This window comes from Dendroctonus ponderosae, unplaced genomic scaffold (assembly GCF_020466585.1).
Source record: "Dendroctonus ponderosae isolate FM_Combo_2020 unplaced genomic scaffold, Dpon_F_20191213v2 Dpon_F_20191213_1, whole genome shotgun sequence".
NCBI lineage: Eukaryota > Metazoa > Arthropoda > Insecta > Coleoptera > Curculionidae > Dendroctonus > Dendroctonus ponderosae.
Genome location: NW_026017110.1, coordinates 31,536,799 through 31,552,811, shown reverse-complemented (window position 1 = coordinate 31,552,811; position 16,013 = coordinate 31,536,799). Strand labels below are relative to the sequence as shown.

General features: G+C 36.0%; 1 protein-coding gene and 1 long non-coding RNA gene across 4 annotated transcripts in view; one reads left to right on the top strand and one right to left on the bottom strand.

Annotated features, from left to right (window-relative positions):
* The window catches only part of LOC125505773, a 15,854-nt gene extending 13,696 nt beyond the window's left edge, over positions 1 to 2,158 (bottom strand). The window contains exon 1 of the long non-coding RNA XR_007282395.1: positions 2,042 to 2,158. This is a non-coding gene — a long non-coding RNA (uncharacterized LOC125505773). The remainder of the gene's footprint in view (positions 1 to 2,041) is intronic.
* LOC109534691 (furin-like protease 2) overlaps positions 1 to 16,013 on the top strand; it is a 904,557-nt gene that overhangs the window by 667,941 nt on the left and 220,603 nt on the right. The window lies entirely within an intron of this gene.

The following is a 16,013-nucleotide window of genomic DNA, read 5'->3' as shown; positions in this document are numbered from 1 at the left end:
TACTACTACCTATGATTCGTAAAGGAATATTAACTTTACGAATTTTTGGAACTCCGTAAAAATGTGGTGTTTTACTATTGTGTGGTGTTAATTTTTATTATTAATTATTTTGATAATTGATATTTTTGATTTGATTGGTGTTAATTTAACTCATTTTCAACAATAAATGCTACTCGAATTAAGTATGACAAATTCCCTTGTATGAATGATTATTCGAAAATGAATAATTATTTGTGTGGCTGCAACTGTCATTTTTTCCATAAAATTTCAAATATCTCAAAAACGGTAACACTTAAATATAGGATATTATACACGAAATACATTTAAAATTTGGCATGGACTTCAAAAATGTATTGATATATAGGGTGTTCCATTTAAAATAAGCAAATTGATACGCACTCCCGTTATAACCGGAAGTGTGGCCATCTTGAAAATATTTTCGGCGTCGTGCCCCCAATAACCTCGGCACCCTGCCCAATTTTCAAATTTCTGCTAATTACAGTTTGCCAGATATCGAACGCGGCGGTTCTCGGTGGGACACCCTGTATATAAAAAAACTATAAGAGTTGTCTGTTATAAGAGTTATAAAAACTATAAGAGTTATCTGACTATCAGTTAACAAAACGAGGGTGGATCAAACTCGCAATTGGAAAATCGCTAAAAATCTTTACCAAGTTTACATTTAAAATAAGAAACTTAGGTTATACTTTTGGCACAACTTGTAAAGCTGGAGAACTAAATGTATTTTACATGGTACAATGATTGTCTATCCATTCCTGGATGTAGATCTCTTCTAATTGTTTCCATCTTTCCCTACGCTTCTCATCTCATCCCCTGTTTACCCGCCACTACTCTTCGACCACCTATCTTTTGTGAGGTCTTCCCTTGCTCAGTATTCTACGCCTCCATCGGTTTTCATGGTCTCTGGCTATATGACCCGCCCATCGCCATTCCATCCTTGCTACTTCCTCCACGTTCTCCCTGACTTTGTTTTCACGTTTTATCTTGGTGTTTCTATTTTTGTCTCTTGTGTGAAACTCCACGAATATTTCGTTTCATCGCTCTTTGGGTTGCCTCCAATTTTTTTGCAAACGTTTTGGTGCAGGCCATGGTCTCTACTCCGTGGGTGCCTTCCGTTAATACGCAAGCGTCGTATACTTTCCTTTTAGTTGTATCTGAATAGAATTATTTTTCAGCATATATGTACGTTTACCGAAAGAGGTCCATGTTAGTTGTGTTCTTATTTTTATTTCAGCATCGAGGTTTGATTTTCTTAATCGAATGTCATGGCCCAAGTAGACCAAGAAGGCGAAAGAAAATTCAACCATTTTCAATAATGTTTCGAATTTGAAAAAATGTAGGTAATACAAATCTCAGAGTAGAGACGCAGGAGAGATATTTTAACAATTGATAACTTGCAGTAACAGTACACTGTCGAGAAAAGTAGCAAGAGTTCTGCCTTTTTTTTTAATATGAATTATTTAAATGTCCATATCTCAGAAATTATATATTTGCCGATACAAAATATCATTATATGGGTTCAACCTGACTTTTCGTAACAAAAACAAAATATATAAATATTTAAATTTTTATTTGGTATGCTTGAAACTTTTAAAATGAGGATGGCTTAGGTTTATTGCAAACGAGGTCAATATACGAGGGTTAAGTTATTTTTGCGACGTGGGATTCCTGATGAAAAACGAAAGTTGTGTCGTGAAGTTCTCGGCACTTTTACCTTTTGCTTTTTACTTGAACTGTATTGTAACAATTTAAGGAAAACATTCTGCGTATGGTAAAGGTATGATAGTGAAAATTTCAATGCGATTGATGGTTTGCAAGATCTTGTCAGCGACGGTTTTAAATTAAACATTTCGACGGCACCACTTTTATATTTAGATTTCGGATGATTTCAAAGCCAAATTGTTTGTTGAAAATGTTCAGTCCATTGAAACCTTTGCTTTCTTGAGCAGAAGTGCAGATTTAATTTTTTACACTTGGCAGAGTGCTTTGAAGAACTCTGTTGAGTAAGGGTTCATCTTACCGACGTATCTGCGTATGTGAACTCTCCTTGAATAAAACCAAACACTCTGACTAAATTCCAGCCGAAAATGTGAGAAATATTCCCGTGTCTTTAAATTATAGGTATTCTGTCCCACATGTTTTTATAGAGGTGGTTTGATTTACTGATTGACTTGATTCCAAACAAATGCTATTGTAAATGGCTTTGCCAATATCTAAATTCAACTTTTCGTTCAAAGTTCAAGTTTCGTAGACAAATGACGTGAGAATTAATTTTCTTTATACTTTCTACGTACTAGAAATTAATTATAACCTAATTTTTTCCTTTGCCTTATAGATGTGAGCTTTGAACAGAAATGTAGTTGAATCAGCATCTGTAAACTCGTCCAGAGTACGAAGTATGCTGTTGAATTGAGTTGTGCCGACAAATCGAGAATCTTATACGAGAACTCCTCGTTGGATGTCTATCAAACACATTCGATACCCGTTGGGAAATTACTATTTGTTATCTATTTTGGTTGGCACTGTTTCGCCCCACATGAACCTTTCTCCTGATTATAAATTGTCTTCTCAAGCGGTCACTCTGAAGTTTTCGTTTGCCGATTGATTTGTCAATTATTATTAATCAACTAATTTATTAATATCAATGAAGAATCGCAAGCAAAGTTGAAAAAATCAAAAAAATTAATTTAGGAAGGTATTAGAACACCTGCGCAAACATTAATTGTTTACCTGGTAACTTAAAATCAAAGCAATAACAAAAATGTCTCTTAATGACTGAAGGTTGGCATTAAAAATCTGGAATACTTCGTATAGATCAAGAAATGATGCGCACTTATTTGTATTTGATTGAACACTGCCTTGAATAATCGTTCCAATCTGAAGAAGACGTAAACGTTCCAACACGATCACAACAGAATTGTCCATTCTATTTTACGAGCCGTGCATATTCATTCGTGATCCATGCTTCAAAGTCGCCGATGTCGATTATCGTCAAAAACTCTCCATGTGGCTGACGTTTATCTAAGATTTCTCAATTCCCGTACTGTATGAACCCGGTTCCGTTTAACAAAAGCCTCGTAAAATACCATTTCCACTGAATCATAAAAATAATTTATAGCTACTTCTAAATCGCCCGGATAGTATCTTAAATTATTTTCAAAAGATTTTCGCGATGACGGCTTTGGCATATAGATTAGGCTATCGTGGAAATCTGCTTCGATATCTCGATCCGATTTGTGGTTCGAAATATTATACAAACTTTATATCGAAATTATACGATTTGTTTCCAGAGCGTAAGGTCGGGTTAACTGCTAGGTTAAGCCCGACAATTTTCTGGATCGAAATTGCCTTCGTAATTTCCGCTCCAGATTTATTTATTGCCCTGGTTCTGTTTTCCAAGAACTTTTATTTAGCAGTTAAAATAGGGAAATTGGAGCGCTAGCTACTACAAATAAATTACAAAATATTCACTATGAGCAACTTTTAGCATTGCGTAGGCGATTTAGGAAAATTATCTTTTGAATAAATTGAGGTAATTATGGAATATCCTCCAGGATAATACATTGGAACACATTATATTACAATTCCGTTTCGCACTATTATAACATGACTTGGCACACACGTGGACTAGCGGTTGATCAGCATTATTGTTGTACGAGGTGGTCTATAACTCGTCATTTTTTTTTCCTCGGTGAGGTTTAGGAAATGCCCTGTTACGCACACCCAGAGCTGGTGATCTGTCGCTCTGGGCTGTGTGGGACTCCAGCTACAGCATGTACAGAACATGTCATGATCAACAGTTTGCTTGAAATCTTCGTTATTGGCTTCAAATTTTGTTTCTTCAATTTAATACTAAAGTTTTCTCGGTAAATTTGAAAACCCTAATGAATAAATAGAGAACTATTACACTGTTGCCGATGCGATTCCTCGCGCGCAGTCCGTATTTATGCACCGGTTGCGATGACGTGGCCTGTGTTATCGGAGCCTCTGCATTCTGTTGGCTGTTGCTATCCTCCGGTGTACTGGATTCCCTCTCCTGTCCTGAGCTGTTGCTTTTTCTTTCTGTTTTGCGTTGGTGAATTTGAATTTTGCGTATCTGAATATACCTGCATAATAATAACTGTCATGTAATGATTTTTACAGGGTTATCCATTTTATGAGTGGGAAAGTAAAGTAAAAAAAACACACACAACATATTCAGATGGAGACAAAAATTTTTATTCAAGATAACGAATAAACGTTGCCATTATACGTGAAAAACAATATCATTTAAGTGTCCTCCGCGGGACCTCCCACAGGCCTCAATCCTTTTGAGTTAATTTTCAATTACTTTCGGCACATTACCGGTAATATCTCGGTCATAACTTCACGAATATTGGCTTTCAGTTGCTCAAGAGTTTGAGGATTCTTGGCGTAATCACGATCTTTCGCATAGCCCCACAAAAAGAAATTTAACGCTGTTGAGTCGCAGGATCTTGCGGGCCAATTGACATCACTGAAGACATCGCTCATCATAAGCTTCAATTTCTCTCCAAAAATAATCGGTTAACATACGTCCATAGCGCTCAGCATGGACTGTTATGGCTCTTCTTTGACTATTTTCAAAAAAATACGGGCCATAATGCCATAAACACCTCCGGGCCATAATGCACACCATACGGTCAGTTTTTCAGAATGCAAAGGCCTTTCTGCGATCACCTGAGGATTTTGAGAGCCCCATATACGGCTGTTCTGTTTATTCACGTAACCACCGAGCGAAAAATGAGCCCTATCGCTGAAGAAAAGTCGATTTGAAAAATTATCATCAACGGCGTTGTTCAATCACCCAATTTGCGTATGTTCTGCGTTGCCCATGGTCTTGAGGCTTAAGTTCTTGAGTCAGTTGGATCTTGTACGGATGGAGCTTCAAATCCAATTGCAAAATTTACCACAATGAGCCAAATGCCAAATGTTGAACACGTCGGGGAATAGACGACTTCTCGTCTTCTTCCACACTTTGAGCAACAACAGCGATATTTTCAGCTGAACGAATGTCGCTATGATGCACAGGCCTTACAATATCAGTAACCGATCCAGTCTCTTCAAATTTTTCCACTGTGCTCGCAATTGTTTGCTCTGTGGGTCGATTATGTCAACCGTAAAGCCCTAAACGTTGAAACAGCAGAATCACCATTTTTATAGTAATATTTAACAATTTTTACGCGATCTTCGACAGTTAAACGATCCGTATTCCAAAATCGCAAACCTTCAACTAAAACGAAAATGATTGGATGACGTTTACCTTTGACAGATATCAAATAGCAAGCTTTTACTTTCCCAACCTCTAATGGTATAACCCGTTACATCACTTCAAGTGCTCTCTATCTAACCGTCGAAGAGGTCGTTGAGCGCAAGAGGGAGAACAAATTCATAAAGACAAAAAAATGTCAAATCGGATTAAAATTATATCTGTGTATGAACACATAATTAATAATAATAAGTTGGTGCCATATCGGTTTGGCACATTTTTCTGGACTGGACTTTAACTTCATCCATCGCCTTTAGATTTCAAGATTTTTCTCCTCTTTTTATTGACTCGCTATAAATCACGTCGCCGGATAAACGTTATATTGAGTAGGTTTATTGGAATGCTATGTTGACTAAATTATAAACGTTTTACAACAACAAATTGGTCAATAATGTTCAATTTATTGCACATTACATCCGAGAATTGGATGTAGAAATGCCATTAAAGATATCTTTATTCCCGGACTGAACCAGCTAGATCTCAAGCTGTTTTTCGCTAATTGATATCAACCGCATCAAGATGATATTAAAATGTCTATTGTTAGCATCATTCACTATCTATATTACTTGAGCACATGCAATTTTTAGACCAGAACTGCTTTAGGTGCAAACGCTTCTATACCCTATATAAAGCTCTTAAATTTATGATCCGCGCTGTTTCAAAGGAACATTAAGTTTCACGACCAGTCGACCTGTGACCTTTGCACCAGCATGAAAATACATAGGCAATTAAGGCCGTATCATATGAGAAATATGAAAGGCTATCTTATCTTTGGTAATATATAAAAGATATGTTTTCAATTAGTTGTTGAAACAAGTTGATGAAACCTTCCTAGTTGCATAATTGAATCAAAAATACATAATAAATTCAAACTATGAACTTGATACGCTTGTTAAACTTACGTGTTCTTCCTAATTAACTAATCACGTGAGCCAATATAATTTTACATTAATAAAAGATAACTCAATAAACCACAAAGCTGCGCTTCCACGTGAAGCTTAGTCAATCCAAACCCATTTTGGCTTGCTTTTTGTTCATAAAACCCGAACCAACACTAACAAAAAAACAGAAATGGAGCTATTAGCGTTGCTCACATGGGATTACTGCAGTACAAATGTACATTAGACGAATCATTACGTCAAATTGGTTCAACTGATATTATTATGATAAAATTGAAATCGCTGTAACCTATTTTTAAACCCCGTCGACAGTATACTCGTTGTTATTGGAAAATATTTGGGGTAAGACCACTAATGGAAAATAATTGCAGCGAAACAAAATTGAGTTGCGTTTTCCTGCAAACTAAAGAATTGTGGCTCACTTACATTTACGAGTATTACGCGAGATAATAAAATATGATAATGAAAAACGAGCTAATTTTAAGGAGATGAATTGCGTCTCGTTACATGCACATCTATGAGTTCAGGTTCAAATAATGATAGATCCTTTTCGGTGGGCCACCCTGTATATTATACATTGGAGACAAATTGTTCCATTTCGGCAAGGCTTAGATGCTGAACAGGATTGATGAATTTGCAAGTAAAATTTCCCCGTTATATCTATGCATTAAATGTAAGAATGAACCGAAACATTCCTGCTTCCTCCATCAGTTCCCTCTAACGATGTGAATTTCGATTTCAGCTCTTCGAATTAATTTTCCACTACATAACGGAAATATTTCAATCCTGAGATTGTAACTTATTAATATGTCGCTTATTTGTCTTGGCAGAATGGAATTTTGCAGTGGCATATTGAAATTTGAATTACTAATGTGTTCAAACTAATCAGAAAGTGATTAGTAACTTTCGACTGTCTCTGGCTGTTTTGAATGCAAGAATGAAAATTATTTGAACTAATTTTCACATGACAACCACTAACTTTTTAGAAACGTTAATTTAAAATTACAGTTTTATGGAACTTGCGGGTTGGAAGCAAACGCTATAAAAGAAAAAGTAATTAAATGAAAGTAATATTATTTTTTCTGTAATCATATACTAAGAGAAAAAGCAATAATTATGCACTCGTATTATAAACTTCCGTTAGCTTAGAATCATACATATGAAAGGGTTTCCATTTTAATCCCATATCTAGTTAAAACAAAAGAACGTAACTTGATTTATAATTTTTCTGTATATAAAATGTGGTAGAGAATGGTATCTATGTACTTCTTTTTAATTCTGCTCAGGGCAACAAACGATTGACAAGTAAATATGTTGTAAAACAAATATTTGAATGTAGCATACGAAAGCGATACTTGGGAAATTGGGAATTTAGTTCTCATCTAAATCCTAGTTGCACTGCGCAAAAATATTAATTTTTTGCTTTGGAAGTGCTTGTTCATATTAGGTGCTTTCTTCTGTTGAAACCCAAAAGTGTATAAGTTTGCGGTCTAAAATATGCATAGTGAAATAATAATTTTTTTGTTATAGTTTCTCATGCTTTTTGAAATAAGCTTCAAACATCTTGAGTAGGTCTATGGCGTGTGCTTCGGTATTAAGACAGAATGAATCACGATTGTGTATCGAATGTTACTGAAAAATCAATAATATTAATGATTGCTTGCCAAAGAAGACAGAAAGAAAAAGACCTACGTCATCAAAAGCAAGAAAGGTATAGAGGCTGATCCATATACAAATGGTCAAATTATACACAAAGAAAGAAAAAAATATTACTTGACTTATATATTTCGTTTTGAAACTATGTTTTTTTAAAACTATTTATTCGCAAGTTCTTCAGATCTAGTCTTAATGGTACGGCTTGTGAATAGAGAATTAATACAACAATTATGATTTGTCATAAATAAGACAAAAGTGTCCGTGAGAACGGAAATACGGGTTCAGAATTTGCTGCTGACTTGGCTGTATCCGTGGGAAGGGAAGGAAGGAAGCACTGAGGATATGGATGCAAATCAAAAATCCAATAAATTCATGGCGATCCTAGAATAAGCCTACTTGCACTCATTTCCCGAGAGGACTTATAGTATTACATCAGATCAGGGAAACATCACCACCTGGTTCAATAAAGTCCTGAGAGAAATGCGCGAACAGCTGATGTTTTTAAGGGATTTAAGCAAACAGTACAGTTTTGTCAATAACCAGTCATTTCAAAACTGTCGGGCTGATTATAGGGATGTAATCAGACAAGCAAAAGTGGCTTCAAAAGACAATCTTATCAATTTCTCTAACAACCCGTCTAGAGTAAATAATTAAAATAATTATTATAATATAATTATATAATTAAATTAATTAATTTAAAATAGAGCCATCTGGCGGATCATAGATGCACAGGGGCAAGACGAAGCGTTCTTCTAAAGCAAGTATCTTCTCCCCAGACAATGTCAAGAACTTCTATTCAGGCATTGCAGAGGATATAGTGGGAGGTATACCGGATGAACAAAACGGTCCAGGCGCATATTTAACTTCAATTGTTCCACCGCTTGTTCCATTCTGTTTCTCGGACCTTACTTTCAATGAGGTGCGCGATGCGATGGACAGCCTTAAGGCTAAGAATGCTCAAGATATCTTTGGTCTTAATATGAAAGTAATAAAAACTGTTAAAAACGTTATCTTGATACCTCTCACAAAACTCATTAACGTGTGTTTTAAGGCGAATGTGTTCCCGGATGTTCTGAAGAAGGCCATTGTAGTTCCCATACATAAAAAGGGCAGTCCCAATTATCCGGAAAATTACAGACCGATATCCCTGTTACTAATGATTTCGAAAATATTTAAGAAATGTATGGCGCTGCAGTTGGTGAGGTTGTTTGAAGGAATTGAACTTTTCTCGCCCCGCCAGTTTGGGTTCCCACAGGGAAAGGACGCCGTCATGGGAATTCTGGACCATGTAACTAATCCGTTCTTATCTTCACAATAGGCGTCAGAATATGAGGGTATGACATATACAGAGCAGTTGGTCAACATTGGAGTTCCTCAGGGTTCTATTTTGGACCCTATATTTTTCCTGGTGTATGTCGACGATCTGCCTTCTAGTGATGCCAATGAACACTTCACTCTGTATGCTGATGATACAACAATTTCCTTTGTTGGGGACACTCTGGAGTGTGCGTGCGTTGGATCCATGAGCGCGCAAGGCAGAGCTGAGGAATGGTTTGGGTCAAATAGGCTACTGGTAAATAGAGGAAAAACAAAGAGTGATCCTTGCAATGAGGGACGTCGGTGACTGTGAGAACGTTTAACCTGCAGTGGGGACCTCATATCGACCGGGTGGACAAGAGGCTGACCAGGGGCGTCTATGTACTTAGAAGTCTCCTCAGCCTGTGTTTCTCTTCATGTTTTGAAAACGGCTTGGGGACATTCGTCGGCTGTCAATAGACTGTTCGCAATTCAGCGGAGACCAGTGAGAGTCATGGTGGGCATCGGCTACAGAGATGATTGTAGAAGAGCCTTTGCTTCTCTTGGAATACTTACGGTTCCATCTTTCTGGCAGTTTCCAATCTGGCAGTTTCCAATTACATGAAAATACACACCATTATAACACCAGAAATAAAAATAAATTAGGACCTCTGTACTGGCGCCTTCGAAGGTGCCAGAATGCATTCAAGCAGTTATTAGAAAAATTGTATTACTAAACGGCCATAAACTGAACCGCCTGAACGGCCTGAACCCAGGAACAAGGACAACGAGGGACCGTGGGAAAACCAAGTCGGTATATGGCACGAGGATGATCATGTGGATGAACCCCATAATACGTTCTTATAATTTAAAAGCATTTGGATTAAGGCGTGTGGGGCATTTTAAACGGAAAACAGAAGAATAACTGTGCTTGTTTAGTTGTGACATAACAGCTTTTTCGGCTAAACTCTGAGTCCATATGCAATCGCAGGAATGCATGTCCTGGGATACAGGAATAGAACTATAATCCGCGAAAAAATATGGCTGTTTTTGACAAACATGGGTTGAAAAGTAGCTAGCACACGACGATTTGATACAACATGTAGAAGGTACAAAATAACAAAATAAGATACACAGAACAATGCGATAGTATCGAGGTGTTTGCCAAAACTGCAGATCGCTCATTGAACGCCCAGAACAACGTTAGCAGAGTAATCCAAATTCAATATGAAAAAAAAAAGAGAAAGTTAGTCCCAGAGCGAAAACCAAGAAACACCTCATACAACATCACATCAGTGAGATGAACAAAGCCTGTATGTAATATGCGATTGAGAGAGATTTCTACGTCACCTTGTATTACCTGATAAGGCGATAGTTTACACAGCACAGTATCTTTGACTATTTTCATTGGAATAGTCAGCTCGGAGATTTTTGCGTTTCTTACTTTAATTTGAATAAAAACCGATTTTGTCCTCCATCTCTTACAAATATATCACGACAAAAGTTTATTGTACTGTTTTTTTCACCCAAATCACAAAATAAAAGAAAACGAGGTAGATGATTGGTAACAACTATCTACAAGTATCAACCAGTATAGTATCTAGAAACTTGTTGGTGGATTATAGAAGACTTTCTTTAATTACTACTTTTCGAAACTATTTAAGAAAGAGTAGAACATTCGCTCACAAAAGAAATTTACATGGATGAGCCCTGACGGTAGAACAGGTAACGAAATCGATGATATCCTATCATTGTCCAAGAAAATTGTTACAGACATCTCAGTTCTAAACTCTTTCAATACAAGAAGCGAGTACCGGATAGTCAGACCTAAACTATTCATACAGAAGCCAAAAAGATATACTAAACACAACACAGACTCAATAGATAGCAGCACTCTGCAAGAAAACAATATCATATACCAAAACGAATTGAAAGCCAAATTAAGCGACAATATAAGCCCAACAAATGTAAATAATTTTACAAATACTTACCAGTTATGAAATGTCGTAAGCAAATACGATCATTTCTCATATAAATTTCACGTAGAGGTGTCGTTTTAAAGCCTTAACACAAGCATTTCGACGTTCACTAGAGAAAGCATTCAAAGCATCTCTCTCTTCTATATCTGGCTAAAATCGGAAAAAAGGAACTGTATCTCGTTCAGCACGCATTGAACATTAAACGACACTGCAAAAATGTGGCATTTTGAACCAATTGGATAAGTAATACAAGATTTAATACGTAGTTAAACGTAATGTTTACATATGTAAAAAATAAAACGTGCAGTATCGGGGCACAAATACTACAGAACAGTACTTTAATTTTGCAGTACTTATTTTTTAGACTGATTTGCGCAGGCGTTTTTGTCAAAATAGCGCAAACTATAATACTGCATGAACGTATTGACCGACCAATAACTCTCTATTGGTACAGATTTGAGATATAGTATATAATGTTATAATTCAACCAATGGTCAAGAGGTGATGATGGAAAATTTGGCTATAGAAATCTTGGAAGATGATGAGATAGTAGCTAATGTCACAGGAGAAAATCACTACTTCGATTACGAAGACGAAGCTATTCAGAAAATACCCAGTAAATAGGCGGTCAATTAATTTATTTTGTGTCTACGTTGGGCAGAAGAAAATGAATTGCCACTGTATGAAGTGATTCATCGAATTTGAATTATAGATATGTTATAGACGGTATATAGAATCAGACCGTATTTGTACAGACTAGGCCATATGTTCAAGCGCAATAATGTTTTATGTGATGTTTACATTTTCAGTTGTTAACTGCAAAAATTGTGGTAAAAATAGTTTGTTCTTTGTTAAAGGTGACATATTTCAGATATGAAGTTACAAAAGTAAATCAGATGTAGTCATTAATAATTGTACATAGTTTGTGTTTCAATTCCAAATGAAAATTAAATGAACAGCAAATGAAGTGGCAGCACACCTAGCAACGATAATTAAAGAAACAACACTCAATATCGGAAAAAGTCTATCGAGAAAAACAAACAAACTAAGAGCGAAAACGATTCAGCTGATGAAAAAAGATGGAAGTTGTACGGCGAAGGTAAACAAAATACAGAAGAATACCGCGAAACGAGAAGATAAGCAAGAAAAATGATATGCAAGGATTTGGAAGGAAACTACATAACTTCATAATAGAAGTAGAAAATGCAATAGGAAATAGTAAAAACATGAGATGCCTACGTAACGTTTTGAGTAACTGTTATGATTTCATCAGATCTTAGGGCGCAAAAGGAAAAACAAGTTGCCGTTTCAGAATACTTGCATGAACTACACCTTTATTGAAGTTGAAAGCAATACTACCAACCTAGGAAAACTAAAGTAAAAGGTACCATAACAGTTTTAGAACTTACTTCTAACAGTAACAACGGTAGGAATTAATGGCCCTAAAAGACTCCATGCACCGGGAAACCAGAAATAAGAAGAAAATACTAAAGATCACTAAGAAATTTTACCAAGACACCTCACACATAAAAAAACCGGAAACGATTACATTTAAGAAAGTAAGAAATGTGGGGTCGAACGAAACGTCGTGGAACGAAAATGTGGGGTCGAACGAAACATGCTCTTAAAACATAAAGATATAGCAGGGCCCCTGGACGCGACGGCATCGGCAAGATCTTAACTTTATAACATTTATTGACCTGCTGTGCCCTCAATTATCCTTGTGGCGGCTGGCGTGGGGCAAGTAATGCAGAGAAAAAAAAAATTTTAAAATCGAACTGCTTTCAGCCGCTTCAAGTCCGAATCACGCAATTAAAACACACTGATGGACAAAATCAGCGCATCACCCATACATTTTCCATTGAATCATTTTTGCAACAAGTAGGCTAGTAAATAACGTAAACATAGCAACATTGTACAGTACAAATTGTATTTGATCCTCTTCTGTTCAATCCAATGCAAGTTTCTACTTGTTTTGTGTCATTGTTAGGACGCTCATCTCATCATTATTTTCAGCAAGTGTGGCACTGTTTTCGATTCAATTTTCTTGCGTTTTTCATAAATTGTGTGTGTAACTGAAGTGCATTCGCATTGAAATCTCCCCATGAAGAAATTGAAGGTAGTTTGATGTTGTCAAAATTGTCACCTTGTCGGAAGAAGGGTATTCCCAACGTCGCCGGAAGGCTGGGTGTTAGACTTGGAAAGTTTAGTTTACCTTGCTGATTTCCATCTTTCAATCGCGGTCAGCAAATGGAATACTATAAAAGATTAGTTCGTTTAGTTCATTTAGTTCAGTAAGTTAATTTTCATCATTGAATGAATATATTAGATATAAATAAACGGTTGTTGGTTATAAAGGGCGTTTTACAGTCGCCAATTTTATTGCCCGCAACTTTCTTGCGGCTATCTTCTTGCAGCTATATTTTTTGTACTCCGCTTTACAGTGTTCAATGTTAAAATCCACATTAAGACCAATCCATCAAGCGTACCAACTATTCACTATACGTAAAAAAATCCAAAGTTTGTTTGTTTGTTTTGGTTTCGTTTGAGGTTACAATTATATTGCCAAGGAAATTATTGTGATTAACATAAGTTGTAGTTTATTTCGAAGAAAAACGAAAATAAGCAAATATGCCAGTGCTGGTGATTTATATTACTATGAACGAACAGTTGGCAGCCTGAAAAGAACCGGAAAAGTCACTGAAATTGCGGCTAGCTGCAAGAAATTTTAGGTTTGGAACTATAGCCAGCAAGTGCAATAAAAGTTGCCGGCAACTCGAAAACTGATAAAATGCGCAAGCGTAGAACGAAATTTGCGTGCAAGAAAGTTGCGGGCAATAAAAATTGCGGACTGTAAAACGGCCTTAATTGACATGTTTTATGCCATGTGTTCTATTGCTCGTGCTCGGGATTTATTGTCCATATATTTGTCTTTGTGTTATTTTAGATTGGAGGCGTTTTTGATTTACCTAATTTAACTGACTGTATCTTCTCTGAGATTTTCTATATAAACATGTGCGAGTGAGAAATTTGTGAGTAGCCGTCTTTGTCATATTGTTTTGTTGACCAATCAAAACCCCCCAAAAATTTTTTCCGCTTTCACATGTTCCTAATGTAGAATCCGGGACCAAATCAGTTCAAGCATTATCGCTTGATATTATGTTTTTTTATGAAATAAACGAAGAAAGAACATATCTGAGACTATCCGAACAACAAGGATCATCTATTTTCATCACCAGCTAGGAACTGAAAAGTCGGCAATACCAACTGAATGAAACCGCAAGGAAGTAAAGAGTAAAATAATATATTATAATAAAAACATTTTACCAAAAATCTGATAAACTTCATTTATGTTTCGTTTTAATTTTTCTTTTAAAAACATTCTCATTTAGATTTAAAAACCAATAATTTGATTTTTTTGATTTTGGCGGGTTTATAATATTTTTTCTTTGAAATTGATAGGTGGTGCGTTAGTTTTTCGATCAGTGTATTTTCTCAATATCTAAAGGTGCTCTGTAGTACTGCGCCCTTAGGCCCGGCACGACTTTAACTACTACATCATGCGCTCTAAGTGTACTCATCACCGCATCCAACGCAACATGCGAGAGTTTTGCTCATAATAATTGCATGGAAAGTTTCAACACGATTGTATGATAATTAAAATTAATAATTGGTTATGATGGTTTCCCGAAAAAAATTCCGAATTCTATAGCCATGCAAAACGAGAATAAGCTTGAATGTTTTAAATATTGCAATGGCGCATTACGGTTTAATGTCATAGGTTTGGAAAATAAAATTCGCCCGTTACTCGTATAACTGAAATACTGTCATAAAATTTTATAGTTTGGTTTACAGCAGGTTTTACATATTACATTTTACAGATGACAATTTTGTTATTAAAATCAGGCCGCCAGTCAAACAATGTAACCTGATGGGCAGTAAAATTATATAAAATCACTAGTACTATTATCGTTTAATTTTCCGCTCTAATGATTATTGATATATCCAATATATGTTACCTAATTAAATTGTTTCACGTCCATATGTTTATATGTACATAACCAAGCAAACATAGTCATGATTTAATTAAAATATTTTTATTTTGATTAAATGAAATGCAACCGCAACCAGTTTCAGTTTATAAGCAATAACGGTTCAAAGCTAATTTTATGATTAACAAATTTCAAAATATTTGACAGGTATTTGCAAATAGGAATTATTTGCACTGGCTGATTAGAATGCGAATTCTAATATTCGAATTTTTTGTTTACGACTTACTATACTACTTTAAAAAAAGCATATCAACTTACTGGTGCAAATCATAATAAGCACCTAAAATAACTTTTTTTAATTCCGAAGGTTTTAATGAAATTAACATAGGAAACAAATAAATTTCGTATTTGTTTCCGACGTTAATAACATAAAAAATATGCATTATATTATATTGTACCGTGGATGGCCGAGTATCAAACTCTTTCTTCTGCTTCCAACTTTTATTCCACTCGGTACAACTTTAACTACGGAACAGGAACAAACTAATTTCAAAATTACCGTCAACTTCACAAAGGATAACAATAACACACGGAAACACGCGTTTCCGACTCGCGGGGTTTAACCTCTTCTGCACTACGTCGCTGCTGTCACTTCACTCCCCCCGTCTGGTTCTCCTCGTCGCTTATATAGTTTCCTCCAGGTAACCCAGATGGTTCTCAAAATCTCCAGAACAGGTGCGAAACTTTCCGCTTGTCAGTGTCATATTACAGTAAATGGGGCCCAAATGGGGCTTCCATTGACTGAAATACCACGAATTTTGATCCCCCATTCCAAACGTGAGTACTCCAGGTCATTTCCGTTACACTGCCCCCCTTCTAAACC